The sequence below is a fragment of the Ciconia boyciana genome, chromosome 2 (genome assembly GCF_034638445.1).
Source record: "Ciconia boyciana chromosome 2, ASM3463844v1, whole genome shotgun sequence".
NCBI classification, from domain to species: domain Eukaryota; kingdom Metazoa; phylum Chordata; class Aves; order Ciconiiformes; family Ciconiidae; genus Ciconia; species Ciconia boyciana.
In genome coordinates, this window is record NC_132935.1 from 3,110,410 (window position 1) to 3,136,086 (window position 25,677).

The 25,677-nt window shown below is 41.9% G+C and overlaps 1 protein-coding gene across 6 annotated transcripts in view; it reads left to right on the forward strand.

Annotated features, from left to right (window-relative positions):
- Nucleotides 1-25,677, forward strand: part of TSNARE1 (t-SNARE domain containing 1) — a 503,856-nt gene that overhangs the window by 187,702 nt on the left and 290,477 nt on the right. The window lies entirely within an intron of this gene.

The window sequence follows — 25,677 nt, forward strand, 5'->3', positions numbered from 1 at the left end:
GTAACGTATATAAGAATAAGAGCAGAGATCACTTTATGTGGATAACCAGGATATACAGTCATAGTTATACACCTCCTCTTCCCTTTCAAATGTGTGAAATTCATTAAATATTTAATGTTTTAGTATTGGGATCTTCTCTCATTCAAGACTGCTGACCCTCTTTTTTTTCTTTGTTATTTAGAAATGAAATGAGTATGTACAGTACTCTTCTCACACTTGTCAACTGGCAAGATGATGGATAAAGAGGAGAAAAGAGATGCTTGTGCTTGTCAGTAATGCTTATATCCTGCTGAAAGCAAAACACATTATATTTGCTTCTGAAGATATTCCTTAATCCAGCTGCTAGATCACAGAGTGATTGTGCAGCTCTTAGAAAGCCAGAGCATTTCTTATTGCAGTTGTCCAGATTTCCTTTTCAGAGAAAGTACATTTTCCCTCGACTGGTCTGAGCAAGTTTTCCAATCTACCCATCCAAATAATATACATAAAACCATATATGCACCTGCTTCCCTCACTGTGTTCAGCGGGGGCTGCAAGATAGAGAGTGCTGGGAGGATCTGATTTATGCATGAGCTGCTGTGCCTGCTCAGCAAAAGGAGATTATTCCTGTGCAGATGGGTAGTGTTACTGAAAAACGCACCTTGGTGGCCTGCCTCTCTAGTCTTTTCCCTCGGTATTTTGCAGGACTCGAGGCAAACGACAAGTACCCCTAAGCAAAGTAATTTATTGCTGTGTAATTGCATGGAGTGTACTTCTATTGTTTAGAGGTTTGCTGCTCATGGGGAATTTTGTCTTGGACTGTGTTCAAATTGATCTTTTTCCTAGATTTTGGGGCAGAACGGTCAAGCTCAAGACATAAGTCTTTGTTGGCTCAGCCCTAACTTCTTATTTTTAATAAAGCATATAAGAAATTATTCAGTGCTGATTAGGGTTAAAGAAAAAAGCAATGAGAATAAAGACGTGGTCCAAAGAGCTGGTGGTTCTGTTGTATAATGCAGGATGCTCTGAATAGTTCACCAGAATCAGTCCTTGTTGGGTCATGGCCAAATCTGCTGCTTTTGCATGTTGATTAACACCTGAATAGGAGTACTTATGGAGTCAGCTGGAGCTCAATGGGAGTCAGAATTCTGTTAGGGTACAGCAACTTTCTCCCCCCATCCCCTGCAAAAAGAAAATGGGAAGAGAAGGAGTATAAGCAAGCAAGCCTACCAACTTTGTGGTGCCTTATATGTGAATATTGCCCTAGAAAGGAGACTTCACTTGAGTCTGCCCTGAGAGGCTCTACAGTTTCTGATGTGACATTCCTCTCTGAGGTTCCTCTGTACAGACAGTGTCTTATTAACATTAGTATGAGCTGTTGGACCTATCAAGAAAATATGGTAGCTTAATAAATGATGATACGGGCAGCATTTTACTCATAAATGATGGTGCGGATGGAGGCACAAAGAGGGGAGTAGGAGCTGAAGGAGGCATTAAATTTGGCATTTGTAGAGTGGGAAAATCATCAGCGTGAGGGGGAGCTGGAACATGATGGACTGTTTATTGTGAGAGAGGAGAGATTTATGATGAGCGTGTGAACGGCTCACTGTTTTCCCCATCGCCTCCTGTTTTCATGGAGGAATAGAGTTTCTAGCTGAAATCAAAGTTTGCCTAAGCAAGAACAAAACACTGTTGAGAGCAATCAGGAAAAATGAATAACGTAAGTAAAGAACCTCATATTACATTTTAAACTAACCTTGGCACAGTGTAAGATGATTGTAAAATTGCAAAGATGCCTAGAAAACAAACTCTGAATAATTCCTGGGTGAAATGAAGAACAGAATTGACTTCAAAAGAATGCTATACATAATAAAGTTGAATAAAATACAGAAAGCTGATTCCATCCTTTCATATGTGCCCGTAAGCATTCATGTTTGCTTTTTTCATGCCCTTCTTCCCTCCCTCATCAACTGGCTTAACGAAAATTGCTCCCTTTCTTCACGAACTTTCTTGCCTTATGCAAATATGACTGCATAGCTTTTACAGCCCAATGCCTTCCACCTTGGTGGATGCAATAGTACATCTGCGTTCTGATGTACCTGCCTTATCATTTGTATCCTGTGCATCGTTATTTATTATAGTTGTGAATTTGCTTTATTTTCTTGTGCACCCTTTTTGATGGTTTTCTGACTCAAAAATTTAATATAGTCACATCTTACGGATTTCTTAATTAAATGCCGATTTCATAGGTACGTTAGTTCCCTGTCACCACTGATGTCTAGATTTATAAATGGTTCACTTACTTAACTAAAGCTTTAAGATCTGATCAAAGCTTATACTTATAGGTAAATGTCTGTTCACCTGGGGTTTGTCTGGGGGTTATATGCAGCTGTCTGAATAGATTAGTAAGGTGGTTCTGCATTTAAAGGGGTGCTGCTCAGCCTATAAATGTCAGAGGGCTTGGGAAAGATGTACGCTATTTGCAATGAGTTGTGTTTTTCTTCAGTTGTGGGTTAGGGTTTTTTTGTGGGTTTGTTTTGTGGGGTTTTTTTTAGAACAGAGTAATTTTTAATCCAATTTACTTGTCACAGCTGTGATTACTCAATATGGGAAACAACAACGAACAGATTATTTTTAATCCTTTTTTAATCATTTTCCCTTCTTTAGTTTTGCACTGTTAACACATGGCTGCAGAGTCTGAGCTGTGTATATTGTAGAACATTTAACTGACTTTTGAAATCTAGATTGGTGAGAATAAGGACAAACTAACAAAAAAACATGCAATCCTTTCTGTTTATGTATGAAGCCTGCAGACTGACCTCAAGGCCATCCCAACCCCCATTTTATTCAGAGGAGAGGTATTAAGAAAAAACATGTTCTGTACCTCTATGGTACCGGAAGGTACTAAAGCAATTCCTCTCTGAAAGGTTTTCACTTTATGCTTTACTGCATTTTTGTGTATATTCCAAAATTATTTTATTATTAAACAATTTGTAACAATGTCTTTAAAAAGCTGCAGTGCAAAATGACTAATTCAGTGTGTCACCACCTTCTTCCTTGCTCTTGATTTTCAGGGAGAGAAACAGAAGAGCCCTGACCACCCCATGCCCCTAACAAAGCACATGACACCGACACTGATTCAGGCTTTAAGCTTTTAGATTATGTTGAAACCTCCCTTTTAAAAGATACAGGTACAATGGTCCACGTTATTTTAGCCATTCATTCTCCAAGCACCTTCATAAGGAGAAAACAGGAAGGCATGGGTAAAGGAGGGCATGTGGAACCCGTTGTCCATCCCTCTGCTCATCCCCAACCTCCAGATTTGAGCTCTTTGCCTTCTAACCAGAAAGCGTTACCATGCTTTCAGTAGCATTATTGCAAGTTAGCTAAGAAGAGCCTCTTTTGCCCTGTTCTGCCAGACTTTGCACGGGCAGAGATGCCGCACGAGGAGTTTGGTGCGTGTTGCTATACACTCCAGCAGTGATGTGCATGGTGGGTGTGCAGCGCTCCTTAATGTGGTAATTAAGGGATGCCTGATTTAAACACACTACAAAAGGCATGCTGTCATTTATTTACTTGTTTATGTTGGGACTTTATTCATTTGTTTGCTTTGATAAGTAACCTGAGTACTTTGAAAATGTGCACGGCAAAAAACCTGTATGGCTGCAGTCCCTCTGGGGTGTCCCTGCCCCATCATGGGTCTCTGCTGTTCCTCAGATAAAAAACTTTGTTATTGACAAATAGTTTGTTATGTAAATGTATATTTTTTTTAAAAAAGCACTTAAATTGAGAGAAATTATATAATAACATGGCAGCAAATGTTCTATAAAAATGGATTGGGTCTACCCTTCAGCCTGGTGAAGTAGCTGGGCTTAAATTTGGTCTTTGACTTGAGTCCTTGGCTAAATCCAATGTTTCTGGGTGAAATATTGCAAGTGAAGTTCCAAGCCTAAAATAATTCACTGTGGCCTTAGCACTTGGTTTTGGCACATACCTAAATTTATCTCTGTCCTACCTTCATTGCGGTGATGTCCGAGCTCCTGGTATTTATTATGGTTTTAGTCAGCAGTCCTTTGAATATCAAAATAAGGTATGTAAAACTCCTACAATGTTTACTTCATTGGGACAGCAGCTGTGCTAGAAGCAGTTGTAATAGTAATAAGAATGAGAAAGATTGCTGGGAGGTATTTTAGTCACTGTCAGAATCAGTATTTCACTTTCAAAACAGGGCTATGTCTCTCCTGTCAGCACTATAGCAGTAGACCGGGGACTGAAGGATGTAGCAGAATACATCAAGCCCATCAATTCACATGGAAATTTATCCCTAGCATCTTGCAGGGACCCCCACCTTGCAACATCACAACGTTGTTCATTTTGTTACCCCCTCAAACCTTGTTGGGGCAAAAGGGAGCACACCATCTATATAGGGCCATGGTTTTATTGTTAGTCCAGCTAATGTTTTAACAGTCTGATTGTCCAGGTTACCTAATTACTACAGATAGGTTCATTAATAATACAGTTATGATTGCTATTAGCAGTACTTTTGTCTTGTTGGTTCCCAATTATTCAGGTTTTCTGTTCTCTTTTGTCTCTCTAAAGTTGGTTTTACCTGGTTCACAAGGTAGCACTGCTGTCACGAGCGTTGATGAACCATGATGGGTTGTGTTTACAGACTAGGATGTCTGGTACCATCTCATGTTTGCACTTGTCCATACCTCATTTTACTCTAGAGTCATAGACAGAATAACTACTTGTTATTACTAAAAACTGGTGCTAAACTAGAACAAATTTGAGCAGTGGCAATTGTCCAGACAACTGTTATTGCAGCTAAAATAAGCTCAGATGAGCTCAGGTCAAGACAAGCTCAGACAAGTCCTTGAGACGCTGCACTGTCAGGTCAGGCCAAAGCCTGTGGCTTTTTACTAAATAATGACAAAATCATATTTACTGATTTTCTACCTTTCTAGCCAGACCAGCAAGCAGAAACAACAAATGTTGGAGTAACTAACAAGAAAATGTGACCTGTTTGTTCATAGCTAGTGGGCAAATTACAATAACCAAGATTATCCCAGAAAACAGGATTGAGGCTAATTTTGAGACTGTGTTAAGAGTTAAAGTCAGTATAATAAATGACACTGTGTTATGCCCAGTCCTTCCAGATTTAGGAACTGATTTTCAAATAGGGAATGAATGACTCTGAGTGACCAATGTGTCCCTAATTAGATATGTCTTGTGAGAACCAGGCATTATAGTTCTTCAGAGGCATAATCCTGTTGACACATCTGGAGTGTAGCCCCTTTTTCCAGGTTTATTCATTAAATCTGAGGGCCAGAAACAAATGGCACTTGCTATTCAATATGTGGCACAAGCAGCCAAAAAGTCTTCTATAGCTTCCTTTATTGTCAAAAACTCTTCCTCTTCAAGTGGGTGTAAGTAATATTGGCACATGTATGTATCCCTGAACAAAAAGAAAGGTGTGCACTAGAGAAAAAGTGTTGAGGACTTGCATTGCTCAATTAAGGCTGGAAATATTTTTTAATTGGGGTGGAGGCAATGCTTACCATTTTTGCATGCCTGATAGATTTCAAATTAACCCCACTAAAAATAAATATATCAAAGGGAAACAGAAAATTTCAGCTCTGTAGTTTTTCCATACGAGGATTCCTCTCATCCTGCCTGTTCTCCTCTTTTCTCTATATCAGCTGGATCTAGATATGGCCTAAATCTGGTATAATGCTGAAGGAAAGATGAGATATAAACCTTGGTGTATACTTGTGGTCACAAAGTCTAGCTTGAACTTGACTTATTTGTGTTCTGTTTATATTTAGGTCATTTAAACTATGTGACTAGAAGGTGGTGTCAAGGCAGAGGGGGGAAGGAAGTGGGGAGGGAGAAGAGAGGGCAGGAGATGGATGCTGTGTGCTGATTTTCCTGCATGAGGACCAGGTCTTCCTGAATGATTGCACCAGGATATTCGATAGCTGCTTGTAGTTCAGCAGCCAGCACTATCTGCTCTTGTGAATGATGCATAGGGATGGTTGCAAAACCCTGAAGAATGTCGCGTGTCTTTGAAGCTGGCCTTACATCAAGCTGAGAGCTTGACCAAATGACCACATGTGGTCCCATCCCACCAAAATTATTCCACGATTCTAAGAGAAAATATCAAATACTGGTATTTTCCTATGAGGTCTCATTTCTGTTGTCCGTACACATGGACAATTATGTTGCAGAGAAGCTCTGTCACATGGAATTTGATGAGGCCACCTTAATGAAAGATTTTCTTGACCAAACAGTTATACTGATCAGTCATGTCTGAGGTATGCAAGTGATGTTGCAGCCAGAATTTTGTGGGTGATTAGAGGTTATTTGTCACTTTTAACTTTAATACTTGCAAATCTATCCAGTCCTCCTGAATAAGTTTATATGCCTCATCATTGTGCTGTCTAACCCTTGTTAAAATTTTCACAATGTGTGAATGAGGATTGGGAAGGTTGTTGAAGCACCCTGAAGAGGTACATGGGTTGTATTCGTTTCAATGACAAATTTTGCTCCAGATTTACCTAGATGATGTGGATAGGATGGGTTTTAAAATGGTTTAGCCATTTTTAATTATGCATAGATGGGGACAACAGTGACATTTAGAGGAATTTTGTAAAGTTTTAATGATGCATATGGTGAGCCTTGGGTACAAACTGCTTGAAGGTGGAGTAATTAAAGCATACTTGGAAAGGTTGTCATGTGCAACTCGCAGTAATACAGATTTAACCTGGTTTATCCCCACCCTTTTGTTGTGGATTCAGCTTTGTGCTTTTGTGTGTTTTGTCCCACCTTCCCCCACTGGGTTTTGCCTTTGCTTTCAGAAATGGCAAGTAGACGTAAGATGTTGGAGATGATTGATGGGGATGTTTGGGGTTTGGGCAATAGACTGCTTTTCTCTCTCTCACACAGCTTCTCATTCATCCCTGTTTTAATTCAGCATCTGTCTCCTTTGTTTCTCCCAGACAGCCCTCCCCAGAAGGAAAAGAAGAGGCTGTCCTTGGCCTCTCTGCTGTCACCACCAGCTGATGCTTGTTTGGAGAGGTTTTTGGTTTTGTTTTTGTTTTTTCTTCCTTCTGGGAGTCTTCTGGAGTTCCCTTCATTTTTGATACTTCTTCCAATTCCTCCTGTGTTTCTTGATTTACTCCAAAAGATCTTTCAGTGTCCTCCCCTGGGACTTTTGATTGCCCTGGCACTGAACTAAACTATTAGGAAGTTATTAAACTAATGGGAGTTAAAACATTTTGACTTTCTCTGCCTGGCAGGGTGGTATTCAAACTCCGTATAATCATCTGCACACACTGAATCTTAAATTTCTTATAAAAATATAATTTGTTAATTAGACTTCCTCTGTCACGTACATCAGACTAATGCTTGCGGCTCATTACTCGTCCGAGGACAGTCCGGGTGGCAATCAATCACTTTGGGATGCAAACGGGTTTGTGATGACTGACCTCCATAATCCAGTCTTTGAGGGATATGGGAGGAGAAGGCTTTTCTTCTCCAGGGGCTACTTGAAAGCAAAGTGTGAGCTAATGCGATGCTGAACTGAGAGCCCTGGTGTGTATTTACAAAAGAGAAGTAGGATGGTGTCGACCTCTGAAGAGGAGGGAAGAGGGACACTTCTGCGACCCAATTAGTCACTGTGGCTTTTTCCACTGTGGCTTTTTATCACAGATTGATAAAAGTCAGCTCCAGCCATGTGAATGTTGAGTTGCACCTGAAACAAGCCCTGTAGGCTGAATGCAGCTCTTCATGGAGTAAAGCTTGTTTGATTTTAGAGGTGGTGCTGAGAATTTAATGTGTTCAGAGTGGTGAATCCAGCAAAGTAAAATCAACAGGACTAAAGCAAGAAACTACACCTGCCTGAGCAACTAGACATTTCCATGCTCCCTCATCCAACATCTTTCACCATCTTCTACTTCCTTGAAGGTTTTGACATACCAGCATGGACGGACATAAATTTCGTGGCTCATCCAAAACACCAAGGTTTTGTGACCTTGGCTGCCTTTCAGAGACTAAATTTGAGGTCCTCAGCATGCCATGCCCCTTCCTCCCCTTCATGCACGTCTGAGTTGTATTGACGTCCATACTCCTCGCCTTGCCACCTTCTGCGCAGATTGAACAGGGGAGAGGGCAGTGAGGGGGAGCTGCCGGTTTTGCAAATGAGACTCTGCAGAGCCTCAAATTAGAGGCAGCTTTTCTTTTTACGTTCTTTTTCTTGTATTAACAGAAAGGAAAAAAATAGTTGTGATGCTGTGTGCGTTAGCAGCCTTAATGCTGGATTTGCAAAGCAAGTCAGAAAAGTAGTACTTTGTGCTGAGCGTAGGGAGGTATAAAATGAGGAGGAGGAGGACTAGTAGCAGACCAAGCTTAGGCTTTACCTTGTAAAGGCAGGTGTTTCAGTACTGTGCTGTTCAGCAGGACCTGATCTAGCTCAGACTGGGTATTAAAGAGCTCATGTTGCTTTCATTGGACTTGTAGGTAGAGTTAACATCTTTTATTAGACCAAGTGTTAGAGCAGGAAAAATAGATGAGCTTTCTTCAGATGTACAAGAACTGTCTTGTAGGCCTAAAGCTTCTTCCAGCTCTACCACTTTGATACAAAATATTACCTCTGCCTAAAAACGTTGTCTTATATATGTTCTCAGACCATCACAACTACAACAAATTACTACTTGTTGCCTTGGGAGAGGAGGGAGATTGTCTGGGGTATTCTAGGAGAAAAACCTCCTTTTTCTGCAAGTGGCTGGGGCTGTTGTGTTTCCTGGGTGGGACAGTATTGCAGTGCCGCTGGGGCTGCAGAAGATCCCTTTGGGAAACCTCTGCTTGCAAAGTGCTCTGTGAATACATCCTTCATATGAAATGTAACTTATAGGATGGAAAATCTAAAGCAAGTTTTAGATTTTAAGGCTTTCAACTGAAGTATTGCATGCCTTTCTTCTCTGGGACTGGGTGGTTGAAGCCAAGAGGAGGAGTAGGACAATAAATTACTGGGGGACATAGATTACCTGAGGGAGTAAAGGAGATTGTCTCATGTTAAATGGCAGAGGGAAAAAATAACAGGCAATCCTTGCTGTATTGAGCAGAGACAGCTAAGGTGTGTTTACAAGGAGTGGTGACAAGTATAATAACCAGTTACAATGCACTCCCAGGTATAAGTCCCTCAGTCTAACGTCACCAGGCTATTAAACAGTAGAAGAAATAATAGTAACCATAGGATGTCATCATGTGAAGCTCATGCAGCACTTGCCACTGTTCCTTCCCCTTCCCCTTCCCCTTCCCTTTCCCCTTCCCTTTCCCCTTCCCCTTCCCCTTCCCCTTCCCCTTCCCCTTCCCCTTCCCCTTCCCCTTCTCTCCTGCCAACACTGTGGAGCTGAAAATAAACCCAAAGCTTCTGGTATAGGACTTGTCCTGATGCTTTCCATCTAATTTAAAAGCTAGCAGGAATGTCTAAAAGCTGTCCTAGCTCTCCTTAAGCACCATCTGATGGGAGAAGCAAATTAGTAACCTTAACATTGTCCTCGAATTGAACAGCAAATTGCTGGCTAAAGGCTCTCTCTGTGGATTAGCAGGTCAGCAACATTAGCACTAATGTGCATCTGCACACCCGGCCCCAGCAGTGAGCAGAGGTGGCACTTACGTGGGTGGTGATTGCCAGCATAAAAGGAAGAATAGATGACACAAGCTCATTTTGCAGATAGCAAAACTTCGAGGTTTAGGGAGATGGTGAAAGAAGGAAACCAGCACTGGAGTTGCATTTGGAAATGTGGAGGAACTGTAAGCTTTTGGTTTTGGTAGCTTATATTTCCTTGTGTTCTTGAAAGGAATTCTTCAGAGGTTTCATGAGGTTGATTGGGGACAACTCAGAAGATGTTTGGGCTCTGTTCTGTATTCACTTCCAGCCAGCCATGGCAGCTGGAGACATCACTGTCCTGTGTCTCCTTTGTCCCATGCTGGGGTCAAAGCTGGCAGAGGAAAATATTTTTGCTGTTGTTGCAGTTCACCATGTGGCTTTTTAGCATGAACACAATTAGTTTAATTTTGTCTTTCAACTGAATCTTGGAGATAGATACTTTTCTCTCTCCTGCCACCAGTGACCTTCCACAGGAGTGTGCAGGGGACAGGTAGGGCCATGAACAAGATGAACTTGTGGAGTTGGTCAGTCTAGTTTGTTCATCAAGCTCCTCCTGTTTCCTTCCATTATCCTATATCATATTCTGTTTACCTGCTACCATTTTAACTTTTTGGGAAATTCCATGGGTAGTATTTGCTTGGTTTGTGTAAGGATGTCAAAACATGAAGACTGTCTAAAATACTGTATTTACTTCAAAAAAGCAACCTGCAAAAAAAATCCAGCAGAGATGTTCTTTATCTTCGTTCTGTGGGGGATTAAGAAACCCTACTGATGTTGCCAAAGCTATTTTAGGCTATGAGAACACAATACATTTGAAAGTTTAATTGCTTGCTGAATAACGTAAGCTGTCAAAATAAATACTCAAGGCCTTGCATAAGGGAGAACATTAAAAAAAAAAAAAAAAAAGACAAAGCAGAAATGTGAAGTCAATGAGAAGTGGAATCACACTTTACCCCGGCGTTAGCAGCACCTTTATTTCTGCAGTCAGTAATTGCAGCAACAAAGAGCCAGCAAAGGTTTCAGGGGTAATACTCTCTATTTTCTAAAGTATTTGGAAATCTGCTGGCTGGCTCCCATAAGTGTAACTGCTCAATGATAACCTCCCTTTCCCAAAGCTGATGGGTATGCAGGCTGCCTTTTCTTCAGGCTAACCAGAAGGAACGGTTAAGCTCCATTATGCAGATGATAAAAGCTCTCACCCTGCAGAATGCAAAAGAAAAGCCACTGGAGGGGTGGCCGTGGAAGCACTCATACAGACAGGAGGCTTTGGGCCACAGAGCTTGCCAGAGAGGCAGCTTGAAAAGAAACCGATGGCTGGTTTAGTGTTTTGTGGGGTTTTTTTTTTCTCATTTTATTGCACTTGAGGAACAGGTCTTTGTGCATGTTCTTTCTAAAAAAACAGGATTGCATCAGCAGCATACTAGCTCTTAAAACAATTTCTTTTCAGTAGGCAGAATGAGGAAAACCTCTCCCTGTCCCTGCAAAATCCAGGGAAACACACAAATTGAAGGTTGGTTGGTTGGTTTTTTTTGGCAGGTCACTCCCGTTTAGGCTGAGGCGCAGCAAATGCTATGAGAAGCTATGAGAAGCTATGAGAAGCTATAGCTTTTTGCTATGAGAAGCATAGCAAAGTTGGCAAGGATCAATGCTCTCAGCTAATAGGAAGCTGAGCTCAGAAACATTTAGCAAGAAACACAGAATAAATAAAGAATTCTCACCTCTTGTTGTTCTGCAAATGGATTTCTAATACCTAAGGTTTTGAGTGACATTAATTAAGATTCTTAAATTCCTTTAATTAAGCTGTATCTGTGGGTTGGGCTGGTGGTCCACAATAATAGTGCTTTTTAACAGTGTGTTGCACACAACGAGATGTGTTGTTTTCTCGTGTCCTGTTGTTCCCAATAGCAGACACTTCCACTTATCTCATTAGTACCAGGAATGATACTCATGTGTGGAGGGGATAAAGCGCCATATGTTCCTCTCTGCCTGCTGCAGGTAAAGACGTGCTACCGAGGTGTCAAGTCCCTGACACCGTTGGAGGCAGAAGATGATTTCTGTGAAGCTGAGCACTCGTGGAAGATGTTTAACCGCTCACATACCCGGGAAGAGCCATTCAGGGGCTGTGAGGGCATGTCATGGTGCAAGCTCTGCGTGAACGTGCATCAGCAGTCCAGTATGGCTTGTACAACAAGCGTATTCCTCTTGCAGTCAGGGAGAATTACCTCTTAACTGAATTTCATGGTACTTATTCATAAGTGTAATTATAAGTAAGTAATTTGTAAGTAATTATATTGTTCAGGGCTGAAAGTTAGGAAAGTGTTGTTTTTTTAAAAAAAATACAAATGAATTGAAGGGTTTCTCTTTCAGAGAGCAACTAGGAAAGGTTTGCACGGACTATTTCTTTCAGTACTAGCAGGTACGTGACTACTCGTGTGTGCTGAAGCCTGCTAGCAAGAGAGCTTCCTCTGCATTTCTCTTCCTCTCCTAACATCACCTCTTTCCCTCCTTAAGTTCTGCTGGGAAGCCCAAATGAGCTTCATTGGTAGAGAGCACTGTAAGGCTGGGTGAGGGCCTTATCAAGGGTCCATCTGGTTATATATAGACCTCACGGGAGGCATCCCTGCCATACATTGCCTAGTTGTCCAAGTTGGGATCTGGCTGGCATATACTGTGTCTCCTCTGGCTTATACAGCCTGCTTCCCTTTTCATGGAAGAGGGGACTCAAGGGAGAATGATAAATGCCCAGGTCTCACTCTGATGAAGAACTAAATGCTTCCTTGTCACCTAAAAACATCATCTGTATTTCCCAAATCTCTCTGCCTCTTCTACCCCAGTACACACACAGACACATGAACCCAGGAGGAGTTTTCGTCCACGGTCTACTGAGTTTGAAAGGTAGGATAAGGATTGTGACAGCTCTCTGCAAAGTTAACGGGAATCAAAACTGAGCATTTCTAATGGGTTTTCTCTGTGTTTGCTATCAGGCCTGATCCTAATACGTGATTTCACTAGTCAGCCCTAAGTGCCTGTAAAAATATTTCTACTAAAATTCAGAGCTAGCACAAAGATCAGTGAAGCTACTGAGGAGGCTGGAGAAGCTGTACATGGTGTTAGACTGAGCTCTTTCTAGCAGCATGTTTCTGTATAGCCAAACACAGAGTTATTGCTAAGAGAAAGCAATATGAACCATGCTTATAAAACAGGGATACATGTTGCAAAGCAGTGACCTAAAGCTGGTCATGGAACTCGGCAGGAATTCCCAGGGATGGCATTCACAGCTGTATGAACATTTTAATAGTGAGTTTGGAGCAGGAAGATGATTTTTTTGTGTCTCTGTATAACTAAGGAATTGTGCACCAGGACAGATCGGAATATTTTCAGTGTTCACAATTTTAAAGGATTGTGGTGAAACTATAAAAAAGGATCCAAAGGAAACACAAGAAATAATTGAGATCTATGGAAAAAAAGGTGTTTCTCAGTGAGCCTTGTAGCACAGTCTGTTTTGCTTATCAGAAACGAGGCTGAGAAGTGACTTGATTACAAAGTACAAGCACCTTCAAGGGGGAAAAGTAGCAGCATCTAAAGAGCTCTTAAATCTAGCAGGAAGAGGATTGATAAGAAGAGACGATAAGAAGTTGACACCAGAGAAATTAAAAAAAAAAAAAAAGGGGCAATTAAAAAATAGTCTTGGGTGTTCTTAACCAGGGAAACTAGCCACCAAGACTTTGGTATGCTACATTTGACTCCACTTGTGAAATGAAAGAGAGGTTGAGCAGGTATCTGAATGGCTTTTGAACTGCTTTTTCCGAGGAGATGTTCGCAGAACAGAAGGGAATGCTTCAACCCTGCAAAGATGGGCAGATGCTGGAGGTGAGCAGGTCTCCCCTTGCACCGGGAGGGATTTGCATGTTTCAGCAGAGTTGTTTTCACTGAGTTGGTCACACATAAATGCTCTTTAGTCAACCAAGAGAAATAGACACTTCCATGACATATAGTTGCCTGTATTTGATTGGATTATTCCCATATGGTAACTGTATCCAGGCATGATCGGTCCTTTATTTTATCCCCTTTCTTTTTAATTTACAAAATCAATCCACCACTATATTGCCAGGAAGTAAATAATTTAGTGTCATTTACAGAGTGTGGGTTAGATAATGGTTTGCTCTAGTGGACTGAACTGGAAGCCCATCTCCCACCTCTTGCTTTCTGATCACCCACCAGATCACTAGTTATGGTTTCCCACCTGGACCGAACTAAACTGGATGATGTAAAAAGGCTCCTTATATTTCTACTAAGCCACAAATTTTCTGCAGTGCCTCTTTGAATCTTCCTTTTAATAGCCACAAGGTGGGTCATGGGAAGCTGTAATTAAAAGATAGAAAACAAATTTCAGGAGGTTAAAGGAGAGGCTATATGCAGAGAGCACCTGGAAACAAGTAAGAAAAATTGTAGCAAGGCCAGAAAGGCATATACTGGAGAACCCTGTCCCCTTTTGTTCTCAGACATCTTGGATTATAAATAGAAGATAATGGAATGCAGCGTCCTGCAGGAACCATGAATAATTAGATGGCTGATGTACAAGAGCAAGTGGAGGTCACACAGATAAACTAAAATAGTGCTTGAATTTATTGGGGAAAAAAATGACTTGGAAATGACTTTGGCTAGCTTCTTGTTTTAATGGTAGGAAAACAAAATATATAAATCCTGAAAAGCAAAAGCTCAATTCAAGACACCAGTGCAAATCGAGAGTAATTCCATTAAAGCTAATGGAATTACGTCAGTGTAAGACCGGAGGTAAGTTCAGACCGAATTACATCTTGGTCCTGAAATGAGATTTCAATATTGTTTGCTAGTATTTGTATTGCAATGAGAGCCCAAATGAGAGCATCATTTTGCTGTAGTAGGTGATGCTCCCAGGAACCTTCAGTCCCAATAGACAAGGTACACAAAGTAAGAGAAAAGAAGCAGAAATTAGTTCTGTGTGTAACAGAATGGGGAATTAAGGCAGAGAAGAAGCCAAAGTGATAATACTGTAAGTAACTTGCCTCATTAATTGCATTTTAAAAAATAATATTTTAAAAGGAAAAACAAGTGCCCTGCTCTCTGTGGGAGCAGTGTGCACCTGGCCAGTGCTATCAGTGTGGAGGAAAGCTTGTCCTTGGAGTCAATTATGAAATAGAAAAAAGTGTAGAAAGGGGCATCTGATGCAAAACAGTTGGATGTGCGGCTGGAAGGTAGCAGGTTTTGGTGACCTGAGTTTTTTGATCTTTGTATAAAGAAGAGAATGGAAGAAAATGCAGGGTATGAAAACATTTCCTTTTTAAGGTTATTTCCTCATGCTTTTTAAAAATATTTTTGTTCCTCCAATCAACATCTGAAGGAATACTTGTATCAGCTAGTAAAATCACAGTGTTAAAATTCATCTTGTCCTGCAGGTAAGGAATAGTTATTTCCTTTAACACAAGAAATTGATTTTGCTGAATAAGAAACATGGAAAAAGCCAACATCTATGAAAGAGGTTTTGTTATGGTCAGTGCTTTCTCCTGAACCCACAGTTTTATTACTTTTTTATTATTATTACTTAACATCTGTGTGGTTTCAGAGGGACACTAAGATGCTCTGTGTTTTTAACAATGAACTGAAATACCTTGAATTTCCCCTAACCATCCCATCTGCAAACAGATTTTCTCAAGAGTCCACGACAGCTGTTACTGAGCTGTTAGGTTCTCCTTAAGAGAGAGTGTTGTCTAAACTCGGGTAAACTTTTTATAATCTCTAATTTCCTGTCCTGGACATTACCAGACTGGTTGGGGAATAGTAAAGGAGTTGTTTTGACTTAAATGACTATCAGGACTCTCAATGGGACACAGGAAACATAACATGGTATTTCAGTCTGATTTAATAATAAAATTATGGACTTCCCTTAGCTATGTGTCACTGTTTCTTCATGGCTAATTCCCAACAACATAGAGGTAGCAACTCTTACAGCTTGGACTAAAGCCTAACGGTAAGGAATAGTAGGTGTAGCTGAATAGATGAAAATTTGGACAGGAGTCAGCTTGCCGTGCCAGGTAATGAAGCTGGAATCGTGAGCCAAGGGGAGTTGAAGACGTGCTGCCTTTGATATTAAAAGGGGAGCTGATAAATTACTGGATTGTCTGTTTTAAAGATTGATTCTATTTTGGTCCATGAGAGAGAGAGTAGGTGATTTGACTGGTAGATTAATTGATCTTTTTCTTTTCAAGTAATTTCGCTTGCTGTTTTTCAACCATTTTGCATTTGGAGAGCTACCACGCCAACACTGAGAGTGTTAAAAAGGCAGCTATCCAGGGAGGGGAGGCAGAAGGGAAGAGGAATATTTCTGCAATATTTTTCTCTCCATTAAGAAAAAAGCCCCTAAAATGACCTGATGACTGGTTGAGAAGTTGAGATTGAAATCTCCTTCCCCATCAGGTTCCCTGCTACACATCCAGACATTTAACAAGTTGATTTTGTAACATTGCCCAAAAGCTGCTTCTGTGGATTGCTAGTTTTATTCTCTGTTCTCAGGGATACAGTCTCAAAGACCTTTCTTTGTAGTTATATCTCTGACATCTTACAACCTCCAAAATAATAAAAATAAAGCACACTTCCAATGTGACATTAATTTAATACATTAATGTAGGAGATTGATATGGAGTAATCAAACCAATACATCTGATTCAGCAAGTTCCTTTTATGGAAGTTTTTAGGGCAGATGATAAGATCCCTCACTGATAGAAACTTTTTATCTTCTGTAAGAGATTGTAAAAGAGTCCTTTTCTTTAAGTCTGTTTGTTAGGGAGTGTGTTTTAGAACTAAAAATGAGATCCTGCCAGTGTGACAGAGGAGATGTTGTGTCAGAGAGGCACATCCAGCCATCATACTGTGAGTGAGATGACACTGGTTGCATGCGGCTCCTTCGAGCTGTTGCCTAAGTGTTCTGTTCAACAGCCACCAAACAAAAAGTGTCCTTGTTGCTGGAGAGAAGAGGAAGAGGAGATAAAACATCGTGCTGCACTGTGTCTGCAGATGGATGAGAAGTAGGTGATAAGGACCCATCTGGGTGACAAGTAGGAGCACAGTTTATAAGGCATGTCTACAGCGGAAAATTATGTCTCATGGAGGGGTGTAAAGTTTGCCAAAATCTTGCTGAACTGAAATTGAGATTGCCTGTGACAGCAAAGTCACAGTAACATGCTGGGTTGTGAATGGCTGCAGTTCTGTTCAGGACCACCATGGGCTACCTTTCGTGCAGGACTGTAAGGTGGGCATAAAGACTCGGGTCTGGCAATGCATTTGATCTAACAAAGCACAAGCCCATGGTCTGATGCAGTTGCTTAGAGGAGCCTACAACCACAAAATATCCAGCTAATGTTAGGCTAATGGGATGAAATGTATGGGCAGAATATTTCTGTTTGGCAAGTGCAGCTAAAAATATCACCAGCTCTCTTGGCTGTTCCATGTAGCAAGGACTTAATTTATTTTTCTTTTTTGTCATTAATATGAAAAGTAGATAATCAGGAAGCAGTGGGTTTTTTAAATTGCATGATTCCTTCAGGGCTTTCCAAACATCTTGATAAACTCTGTTAGCTGACCAGAGACAGCCCTCAGAGGCTGGAAGTTCCCCTTGGACTGAAGCGGTTGGGAAAAGGGTGATAACTTATGGGAAAAGCATCACTCCAGTGAACTGAGCAGAGCTCATCAAGTCGCAAGATGGTGTTGGTTGGAATGGTCTTCCGCATGTCACCTGGTCCAAGTCCCTGCTCAAGAGCAAGGCCAACTGAGCAGGCTTCTGGGGGCCTCGTTGTGTGAGATAGACCTCAGTTAAGGAAAATGGTGGGGTTCATTAATGTCTTATAACTTACCCATGCTGACTTCATGCCTTCAGCTGGCTAATCTTCACATCTTCTCAACACCTTTGGATAGGGGGAAGAGATCCAGGAGAATGCTCCAGCCAGAAGACATGGTACAACTTGTGGGTTGGCAGCAGCAGAACTGTTTGTGGGGGTTCTCTGTGCAGGAACCCGTCAGCCTGGATAACAAGAGAGCTTTAACAGCAGGAGATCTGCCTGTCTCCATTGAGAAGGTATTTCTAAACCTGTGGAAGGAACAAACAGTAAGTTCCTACAGGCCTTTAAGTAAATAGAGAGCCACACTCTGTATTTTGGTACCTACAGGGTGATACAGTCCTGGATGATAGGTGATTAGATGGCTGGCTTGGCTGTCACATGCATTAGCAGTTATGAATCTGGATCTCATCTAGCATTTGTGTATTGTACAATTGGACAGAGTCCTGAAAATAGACTCAAGAACTGGTTTGGGATATCTGGCTGATTTGATGTTAGTGAAAGAATTAACACTGCATGGTAATGAGTCCCATTTAGATCAACATCAAAATGACCTAAAACCCAGTGTATCAGAGGTGCTCAGTCCCCAGAAAGCCAAGGGACTTAATGACTGTGGCAGTACCATCTGATAGCCAGTCCAGGATTAAAGGTACAAGGACAGGAGATGTTTCTTTTCAGCATGAGAGAATCTGCTTCCTAATCTAATGGATTATCCTCACCTTTTAATTTCAATGGTTTTATTTAGACAACTATGGGATTATTAATTCAGTTTGCTCAAAAGCAGTCCAGGAGTTTCGAGTTGGCATGTGCCTCCTGGTGCTACCACAGCACACACCACCTGACAGATTTGAGTTAGCTGGCAAATGAGAAGGAGGGAAAAATCTCTTTCTGCTCCTTATGAGCCAAGCCATCATCACTTACCCAAGATCTCATGTCCCTGAAGTTCTCCAGATTTTCACTGTACTCCAGAAGTCAGTTTTCAGCTGAACAAACTCTTCTGTCCATTTGGGAAAGAAAGGGAAAAAATTATATTTAGGATCTCTCCCCTTAGCTTCTTGCATTTCAGTCTGACCCTGTTTTGATGTAAGATCCCTTTATTTTAAAAGGAAAGGTCAGTCACATGCTTCAGCAACACCTCTCCTGTGGTGCATTGGGCCTTTAATGGATATTGCTGCAGTATTTGTTTCAGTAACTTGTCAGATGGATCCATGTGCACAACCTTTTGGCAGCTATTGCATAAACCTAGGATACTTACCATTTTGTATGAAAGTCTGTTTTTAAGCACTAAGACTGCAAGGAAAAATGTTTGGGCTGATTTGTCTGGTTTTACGGTGCACTGAGTGTGACTTTCTCCGTTTTCTTTTCTTTTTGTGTCTCTACCTGCACAAATGCAATGTGATTTTTCACAACATGATAGTAAATATATAATTTCCTAGCTTAGTTTCATTTACAATAGCTTGCGTTGAAGCAAAGCAACAGAGAATCAGTCCCTGGAATATTTTATTCTGCACATAAGCCTCCATTCAGGGAGAGGAGAAATATTATTGATCTTTCATCAGGTAATTTTCTTCTTTCAAGTACCTGCATTGGACTCTTAACAACGTTTTTTAAGCTGAATCCATTTCCCCCCTAGAGAACAAATTTGCTATCAGCAGCAGAGGTTTCTGATAACAGGACTTACAGTTTTCACATTTGAATGGATTGGAACAATTGGGTATTTCCATTGTCCCTCACTGTAAACAGAGAGTTGCTATATCTGAGTTCATTATATGCTTGGTCCATTGCCTTCTGCCAGCAGAAAAAGATAGTCTTGCTTTACCTGAAACAAACCTCAGAGCCTGTTGATTTATAATGAACTTCCTCAGATCTTTTATTTTGTTTGTTTATCCTTCTATTATATATCTGTGCCCCATTCTTATTAGGGAAGTATCTCTTTGAAGTTTAATTTTTTGGACCACCGGCAGTGCATTTTAATTATTGCTCTCCCTCTGGAAGTACTCGTCCTTCTGGCCGCAGCCTAAGATGTTTTGTCATGGACCATGGATGGTGATTTGCACAATTCCTGTAATAGCAATGCCTTTTGGGTGCTAGTGCAAAATTTATTGCCCCACAAAATGGGGTCTTCATTCACATGGCCGCTCTTGCGGGTGTTTTATTGGCCAATAAAGTGCCTTGTGTTTTTGTAATCTAACTGCTAGGCTGCTTTATGATCTGATGTCAGCTGGAGGGTGGTGGGGAGGAGTGACTTGTGGTACATTGGGAATTACATATTATTGTCACCTGAGAGTCTGAAGGTTCTTTAAATTGATGAAATGTGGGGCTGATGAGCAGAGAAGCCTCACTAGTAGCATTTCTTTTAAGATTTTGTCTCTTTATTTGAAACTTAATCATTCCTAAAAAGAGACAGAGACATCTTTCTGCCTGCTAAATTAAAGTGTTGCTAGAAAGGCAATGCAAGGGGGAGTGAAACATAAGTTGAATGGAAAGGACAGTGAAGGAGATAGGAAGAAAAGTATTTAGAGATCAAGAACTCTATATTTTGAGTGTATTGCATTCTGTGCAGGATAAATATATTAATTTCCCTTGCACTTCACAGCTTGCCCTTATGTTCAAAAAGCTGCAGCGATGTCAGATTTAAAGAGGCATATGAAGTATATGGGATAGAGCAATAGGTGGTAACTAGGCTGCTGAGATCCATTTCTCTTCCCAGCCCAATTCCTTTTAGTCATCTCCGTGCTTTTTGAGAATGAAGTGCAATATGAAAACAAATAAAGCTTCAACAAAAAATCCTTCTCTCAAGCAAACATATTTTAAAGCTGTTTTCTGCCGTACATTATTTTCATTTTTTTCTTTTCTCCTCTCTCTTGCTTAAAAAAAATCAGAAAAAAATAGATCTTGGCAAAAGTGCCTCAAGGGACTGTGTTCAGAAAGCGCCAGCACCGTTACCAACTTCAACTTTTACGCTTCACTTTGTACTTTAAAACGGCTCTTTCCTCCTGCTGGCTTCCCTATCTGCTTACCACTGTATTCCCAAATCCCTTCTAGGACAGGAACAGGAGGAGAGAGAGAAAACAAGACCAAGTTGTGCAGCACCTAAGGCCACTGTGTTTGCTCTTGCCGGGGAGTAGATGGAGCTGGTCACAAAGGTAAAACGAACCCAGTATCAGCAAAAATGCCATTAATTAGAGCAGAGGTTCCCAACCCATGGTACGTGAAGCAGCCAGATGTCATGCTCAGGAGCAGTGGGAGCGACCGCCTTGGAAAGGAGCTGTGAAGGTAATGTTTGCAGCTTCCCATTCTGGTCTCAGTATCATTGTACCAGCGAGGCTGAGAGCTACACCTCTGGCTCAGGGCATGGGTGGGTGTAAAAATGGGATTAATATTAGGCGAGTGAGGAAGTGGTTTGGGCATCCCATATCAGAGGAGATGTGATCAGAGGACGAGAGTGAGAAGTCCTGATATCTTGATCTCGGTTGCTGGAGTTCATAGAATCATAGAATCATTAAGGTTGGAAAAGACCTCTGAGATCATCTAGTCCAACTGTCAACCCAACACCTCCATGTCTACTAAACCATGTCCCGAAGTGCCACATCTACACATTTTTTTGAACTCCTCCAGGGATGGTGACTCCACCACCTCTCTGGGCAGCCTGTTCCAATGCTTGACCACCCTTTCAGTAAAGAAATTTTTCCTAATATCCAATCTAAACCTCTCCTGATGCAACTTGAGGCCATTTACTCTCGTCCTATCGCTAGTTACTTGGGAGAAGAGACTGACACCCACCTCGCTACAACCTCCTTTCAGGTAGTTGTAGAGATCGATAAGGTCTCCCTTCAGCCTCCACTGGTCCAGATGAAACAATCCCAGTTCCCTCAGCCGCTCCTCAATAAGACACGATCTCCAGACCCTTCACCAGCTTCGTTGCCCTTCTCTGGACATGCTCCAGCACCTGAAAGCCCTTCTTGTACTGAGGGGCCCAAAACTGAACACAGTATTTGAGGCACGGCCTCACCAGTGCCGAGTACAGGGGAACAATCACTTTCCTAGTCCTGCTGGCCACACTATTCCTGATATAAACCAGGATGCTGTTAGCTTTCTTGACCACCTGGGCCCACTGCCGTCTCATGTTCAGCCAGCTGTCAACCAGCACCCCCAGGTCCTTTTCTGCCAGGCAGCTTTCCAGCCACTCTTCCCCAAGCCTGTAGTGTTGCATGGGGTTGTTGTGATTGAAGTGCGGGACCTGACACTTGGCCTTGTTAAACCTCATACAATTGGCCTCAGCCCATTGATCCAGCCTGTCCAGATCCCTCTGGAGAGCCTTCCTACCCTCAAACAGATTGACACTCCCGCCCAATTTGGTGTCATCTGCAAACTTACTGAGGGTGCACTCAATCCCCTCGTCCAGATCATTGATAAGGATATTAAACAGGACTGGCCCCACAACTGAGCCCTGGGGAACACCGCTTGTGACCGGCTGCCAACTGGATTTAACTCCACTCATCACAATGCTTTGAGCTCATCCATCCAGCCAGTTTTTTACCCAGTGAAGAGTACACCCGCCAAGCCATGAGCCACAAGCTTCTTCAGGAGAATGCTGTGGGAGACAGTGTCAAAGACTTTAATAAGGTCCAGGTAGATAACATCTACAGCCTTTCCCTCATCCACTAGGTGGGTCACCTGGTCGTAGAAGGAGATCAGGTTGGTCAAGCAGGACCTGCCTTTCATGAACCCATGCTGGCTGGGCCCGATTCCCTGGTTGGCCTGCACATGCCTGTTGAGTGCACTCAAGATGAACTACTCCATAATTTTCCCCAGTACCGAGGTCAGGCTGACAGGCCTGTAGTTCCCTGGATCCTCCTTCTGGCCCTTCTTGTAGATGGGCATCACATTGTCAAGCCTCCAGTTGTCTGGGACCTCCCCAGTGAGCCAGGACTGCTGATAAATGATGGGCAAGCTCCTCTGCCAGCTCCCTCAGTGCTCTCGAGTGGATCCCATCCGGCCCCATAGACTTGTGAGTGTCCAGGTGGTGTAGCAGGTGGTTAACTGCTTCCTCCTCGATTATGGGGGGTTTATTCTGCTCTCCGTCCCTGTTTTCCCGCTCAGGGGGCTGAATTCCCTGGGAATAACTGATCTGACTATTAAATACTGAGGCAAAGAAGGCATTAAGTACCTCAGCCTTTTCCTCATCCTTGGTGGCAATGTTCCCCCCCGCATCCAATAAAGGAGGGAGATTCTCCTTGGCTCTCTTTTTGTTGTTAATGTATTTGCAAAAACATTTTTTATTATCTCTTACAACAGTGGCCAGATTGACTTCTAGCTGGGCTTTTGCCTTTCTAATCTTCTCAGTTGTGCAGGTGAAGGGTGTGAGTGGCCATGCTTTACAAGTGCATGGAGATGTAATGGGGCAGAAGATCACGTCCTAGCTCAGGGGATAGGGTTGGGGTTATGTTTTGGGAATACATAGATTTGTGATAAGGCATAGGAGATTAGAGAGATGGATATATAGCAGAAGTATAGTAGTAAACTGTTGGTGTTGTTGTGGTTTAACTCCAGCCAGCAACTGAGCACCACACAGCCACTCACTCACTCTCCCCCGGTGGGATGGGGGAGAGAATTGGAAGAGTAAAAGTGAGAAAACTCGTGGGTTGAGATAAAGACAGTTTCATAGGTAAAGCAAAAGCTGCACGCTCAAGCAAAGCAAAGCAAGGAATTAATTCACTCCTTGCCATGGGCAGGCAGGTGTTCAGCCATCTCCAGGAAAGCAGGGCTCCATCATGTGTAACAGTTACTTGGGAAGACAAACGCCATAACTTCAAATGTCCCCCCTTCCTTCTTCTTCCCCCAGCTTTATATGCTGAGCATGACGTCATATGGTGTGGGATATCCCTTTGGTCAGTTGGGGTCAGCCGTCCCAGCTCTGTCCCCTCCCAACTTCTTGTGCACCCCCAGCCTACTCACGGGTGGGGTGGGGTGAAAAGCAGGAAAGGCCTTGACTCTGTGTAAGCACTGCTCAGCAGTTGATAATCCCTGTATTATCAGCACTGTTTTCATCACAAATCCAAAACATAGCCCCATACTAGCTACTGTGAAGAAAATTAACTCTATCCCAGACAAAACCAGCACAAGTGTGAAGCTTTTGCTTTAGGAATTAGTGAACGTGGGGATCGTGTTTGCTTTCGGTGAAGTGGGTATTGTTGGGTGTGTGGAGATGGTAGGGACAGAAAATTTAGTTCCTTCTCTGTAGAACATGTAGGAGTGATGGTTGAGACCAGGGAGGTGAGATGTGGGGCAGCAGGGCAGGTTTTATATGGTCTGGTTTGGGAACATGAGCATGTTTGAGCACATAAAAGAACGATATTAAGATTTTGGTTTTTTTGTGGACAGAAAGATGTGTGTGTGTACTGTGCGATACAAGAGAGTCCAGAAGATGCTTATTTATTTAGAAGGATATGGTCTCACTGCACATGGACTCTATAGATCAGTCTTGTTTGAAGTAGGCTTGTCTGGGAAGATGTGCTGAAACCCCAGGTGACTAAACCCAAAATCTGAAACCAGATCAGTCTCATCTGAATGGAGTTTCCAGGTGGAGAAGAATGAGATGTCAAGAGAAATACAGGCTGTGGGATCCCTACACATCTGCCTTGGAAGCCAAAAGCTATGCCACTGCCTCTGCCAGTGATGGTGCTGAATTAATTAAATAGATCAGGAGTTTGCTGAATGCTTGGTTCCTTTGCGTGATACTTCACTCTTAGTGGATTATGCATCCGTCTTCAACATCTGTTGTAAATGCCAGTCCATTTTCCTTGTCCAGACAGCTTAACTAATTGATATTTATAGTGCAACATTAATTCACTTCAACATGAAGGTTTATGAAGGCTTTCTTCAGTGCCTAAAAGGTGGATTTCTAACAAACCTGATGTCACACTGGCTTTCGGTGCTGTTCTTTTGAAATAGTGTCTTCACATTACCCATTAAGGAAATCAGTGTATATCAAACCTTCTTCCAAGCTGGTCGAAGAGCTTTATGGTGACATTTCCTTCATTTGTCATCTGGGACGGGGTCGGGGGGTCACTGTAACTTCATTAGATGCGTTTGCTTTGCTGACCTGCTTCCTTCTGAAACCTATACCACTTGATTCCTGCCATGGTTGAACATGAAGCCTTCGTGTTTGTGCGCTGCTGCAATGCTTATTGGGTGTTTGACTGTTGATTCTTAAAGCTGAGCTTCTTGGAGATGATAAACCACCTGTTTTTGCACTTTAGACTGCAGAAGAATTGGTTGGTCATTGCCTTTCTTTTTAGATTTCTTGCTAGTCAAAGGGTGGACATTTTTCATAGGTTTATAAGACAGCCTGCTTGCTACACATTGACAATTTCAGTGGTACAATCACCACTAATGCCTTTTCTTTCTCACTTAAATCCTGATTGAGGAACTGGGTTTAGGCATATCGCTTAATTTAAGTATACACATAGGAGCGCTTGTGCTTTAATACCACTAACTAGAAATACACAAATAATAACAGCAAGCTGAAAGGTGTCTTGAGCTGTTTGTTTGCCTTTGATTTCTTGCTCACTTCACAAAATAACAAAAAACCTCACAGTCATTTGAGTGAAATGGATTCATTTTTCAATTAAAATTGCCTGGTTTTAAGCAAAGTTGGCTTTTTTAAAAAATGAAACATGTATTTTCTTGGGTGAAAATGCCTACAACTCGGAAATTTGTGTGATTTATTCCCTTTTTGCATATGTTTGCTCTGGATGTTCTTGCCACCGAAAGCAACTTTTAAAATCAGAATGAACCCTCAAAAGATCTACATCTCTGTTCACCGAAACTTTTCATACTCCAAGGTACAAAGTGCTGGCTCATTTATTCAGCATAGTTTCTCAAGGAGAGCTAAAGCAATCGATCACTCATTCACATCCGTAAAGTGCCCTTCATCTTTACTTTTCACAGTGCCATACTGAGTATTAACCCACGTTAAATGCTAAAACCAAGAGAGCGAGTGTAGGAAGGATAATAGGCTAAATTAATCTGCAGTGCAATTTATCTCCTGTCCATTTGTCCCTGTCTTTCCTACATACGTGTGTGTGTAGGACACATTATTGCACACTCGTGCACCCACACTCACTCATCCAGTCTATCCAAATGTATTCATTG